General features: G+C 47.6%; 1 pseudogene; it reads right to left on the bottom strand.

Annotated features, from left to right (window-relative positions):
- The window catches only part of LOC102768705, a 12,531-nt pseudogene extending 8,552 nt beyond the window's left edge, over positions 1-3,979 (bottom strand).
- Between the last annotated feature and the right edge of the window lie 4 nt (positions 3,980-3,983).

Raw genomic sequence — 3,983 nt, 5'->3', positions numbered from 1 at the left:
ATATATTGCAGAGAGGAAGGGGAAGGGGTAGAGAGATAGAAATACCAATGATGAGAGAGAATCATCAATTGTCTGCCTCCTGCACACTCCCTATCAGGGATAGAGCCCGCAACTCAGCCATGTGCCCTGACCAGATGGAACCATATATTTATTTATTTATTTATTTATTTATTATATTGCAGAGAGGAAGGGGAAGGGGTAGAGAGATAGAAATACCAATGATGAGAGAGAATCATCAATTGTCTGCCTCCTGCACACTCCCTATCAGGGATAGAGCCCGCAACTCAGGCATGTGCCCTGACCAGGAATGGAACTATCACCTCCTGGTTTATAGATCGACACTCAAACACTGAGCCACTCCAACTGTGCAAGGTTCTCTGTTTTTAACTTTTGCCATTTTAATCATGATGTATCTTGGTGTGGGCCTCTTTAGGTCCATTTTGTTTGGGACCCTCTGCACTGCCTGGACTTGTATGTTTTTTTCTGTCACTAGGTCCCAAGGGGAGGTTATGGCTACTCAGAGACTCCCTGGCAGCCCTGTCACTCGTGTTCACACAGGGCCGGGATGCGTGTGGCAGAAGCAGCTGTATAAATGCCGGTGCAGGGGCAAGTCCTCCGGGGTCACTGGGACAGTTTGCTGATGACATGGATCAGGGCTGCGTTCTCGTTCTTGAGGTGCTGATTGTCAGCCTGGAGATTGGACAAGCCCTTGAGCTCCTCTTCCAGCTCAGTGGCCTTGCACTCCAGGGCCCTGTGCTCAAATCCCTCCAGCTCCAGGAAGGCCAGCCTCTCTGCAATGCGTTCTTTGCGTGGCACACTCCAGCTCCACCTTGAGCTGCGCCAGCCACAGTGTGGTCTCACGAAGTCTCTCGTTCTTAACACATAGCTCTCTGTAGAGCTTCCTGAAGTCTCCCTCAGGCTCTTCCAATTCGGGCTGGGGTTCTGGATTGAGGGCCCACTGCCTCTGGGGGGAAGGGCTGGATTCTGGACTGATGTCCACTGGCTTCACCTCCTCCCGCTGCACAGGCCCTCTCCTCTCCTTGCCAACTCTGCAGTGCTCCCTAGAGGCCTGTGATCCCTGTCCCTGACCATCAGGTGCCTCTACTCTCTGGGCAGGGCCATCAGAATTCTCAACCCCAGGGACTCGGTGCTGCCAGGAAGGGTCCAGGCTCTGTGTGGCCCTGCTCTGGATCAGGATGGGAGAGTCCGATCAGGGGCAGGCCGGCTGGGGAGGGGCCATATGAGGTTGGCCAGTCAGCCCCACCCCCTGATCAGGCCAGTTCACTGACCACAGAGGGCATCATAGCAACGGGTGGTCAGTTATTTCGGTCATCGTGGTAGTTAACTTTTTATATATATAGATAGTACTGGAAGTCTTAGGCATAGTAATTGTTCAGGTTGCCGAAGGAGGCACGCATGAGGCCAAAAGGTGTAAAGAATTATGAATTTACTAGAGGCCCAGTGCACGAAATTTGTGCACTGAGAGGGGAGAGGGTGTCCCTCAGTCCAACCTGCACCCTCTCCAATCTTGGACCCCTCGGGGGATGTCCAACTGCTGGTTTAGCCACAGGAATCAGGCCAAAACTGGCAATCGGACATCCCTCTCACAATCCGGTACCACTGGCTCCTAACCTCTCGCCTGCCTCCCTGATTGCCCCTAACTGCTTCTGCCTGCCAGCCTGATCACCCCCTAACCACTCCCCTGCCAGCCTGATTGACGCCTAACTGCTCCCCTGCCAGCCTGATTGCCCCCAACTGCCCTCCCCTGCCGGCCTGGTTGCCCCTAACTGCTCTCCCTGACAGCCTGGTCACTCCTAACTGCCCTCCCCTGCCAGCCTGATTGCCCATAAGTGCCCTGCTCTGCCAGCCAACTTGTGGTGGCCATCTTGGGTCACATGGGGGCGGCCATCTTGTGAGAGGGTGTGATGGTCAATTTGCATATCACCTCTTTATTATATAGGATTAGGTCACCTGAAAACCCAGATGAGCTGAGATCCAAAATGGCACCAGCACCCAAAGACAGGGAGACAGATATTTTTTAAAGGACCCTAGGTGGGCTTTCTCTGGGTGGAGAATTCTCTGTGCAGGTCTGGATTCTGGGAAAGTCCAGAGGGGAGAGATAATGATCTAAGCAAGTGGAATGTCTGTTGTGAAGTGCCTAAAGGTCAGTTCCCAGGGGGAAAGTTATCAATTCAATTATTTGATCAGACCTAACAGTATTCAGAAAATAAGAAAAAATAAAAAGTATCCAAATTGGAAAGGAAGAAGTAAAATTGTTCTCTATACACATAATACTGTGATAGAGAACCCTAAGGATTCCACCAAAAAGCTACTAGAACTAATAAATGAATTCAGTAAAGTAGCTGGATATAAAATAAATACCCAGAAATCAGTTGCATTTTTATACACAATGATGAGCTCTCAAAAATGGAAATAAAAAAAAAATCCCATTCACAATTGCCTTAAAAAATACCTAGGAATAAATTTGACCAAGGATATAAAAGGTCTGTACTCAGAAAATTATAATACACTGAAGAAAGAAATGGAAGAAGATACAAATAAGTGGAAGCATAGTATACTGTGTTCATGGATAGGAAGAATATAATTTAAATGTCCATACTACCTTAAGCAATCTACAGATTCAACACAATTCCTATCAAGATACCAATGATGTATTTCACAGAACTAGAACAAATATCCAAAAATTAATATGAAACCTGTTGGGTCCAAGTTCCTCTGCCAGGGATTGGATCTCCATAAATATGGGCATTGGAAGAAGACATGAGTAACTGCAGGCATATGGGAGAGACTCTATTGCAGACCAAGCAGCCATTGCAGTCACAGCAGCCCAACAAAGCAGCAACTAACAAAGCTGTCACACAAAACAGTCCAGTAACCAGCTGGTCAGTGGCATCTTTTTATACTAGTTCAGACAAAAGAGGCTTCTTGCCAAATAATGACACCAGTATTACATAGGTAAAGGTGCACCTGCACAATGCATACAGTAAAACTGCTGTGTCATTGCCTTTGCACATGCATATGGCAGATAGGCCTTGAACATCTGGCATACTCTGATCAGGGTCCCCACACTCCGCACCTCATGCCAGATGGTCTTCCTGGGATACCCTGGCCCATGCGCCAGCTTTTTGAATACAGAGCCCATAACAACAATATAAACTGCAGCATGTTAAGACCAGTATTCCTGCCCCAATAGCAAAACTCAAGAATGCCCAATGTCATGTTCCACCAATCTTGGAAGAGGTCATGGGAAAGGGCTTGTATGTCCTGTACTTCACTATATCTTTCAGGGCACTAGTTACATTGCCAGAGCTGGATCAAGGGGTGTAGCTGTAATTTATAATTGTACCCACTTCCCTAAGGGGATAGGAAGACCACCAAGGGCCCTTCTCCAGTAATAGACCATGGCCAGGTCCACACTGTCGCTTTCCCTTCTGCCAAGGGGAGGACTTTGGGTCACAACAGTTCACTTGTTGCTTTTAACTGCACATGCAGTGTCTGAGAATATCTCCACATCAGTATTCAATTGTCTAGCCCAATTTTTTAGGCTAGGTGGGTCCACCCCTAGGTGGAGCTTGTCTCTTAATAGGCCATATTTCCCAAACATAGGTAAGTCTTTTTGTTGTTGTTGTTTAAATATATTTTTATTGATTTCAGAGAGGAAGGGAGAGGAAGAGAGAGAAACATCAATGATGAAAGAGAATCATTGACTGACTGCCTCCTGCATGCCCCCAACTGGGGATCGAGCCCACAACCCGGGCATGTGCCCTGACCAGAAATCAAACTGTAACCTCCTGGTTCATAGGTCAACACTCAACCACTGAGCCATGCCAGTTGGGCAAGGTAAGTCTTTAAAGACAGCCCAGCTATCTGTTCCAATGGTCAAAAGGCTACCTTGCCCAACAGTGACATCAGCATCTGAATTGAACCATAGTTCATCAATATCCAAATGAACAATCATAACC

This window comes from Myotis davidii, unplaced genomic scaffold, assembly GCF_000327345.1.
Source record: "Myotis davidii unplaced genomic scaffold, ASM32734v1 scaffold495, whole genome shotgun sequence".
Taxonomy (NCBI): domain Eukaryota; kingdom Metazoa; phylum Chordata; class Mammalia; order Chiroptera; family Vespertilionidae; genus Myotis; species Myotis davidii.
Note: the sequence above shows the minus strand (reverse complement) of the source record. Positions and strands in the feature narration are given on the sequence as shown.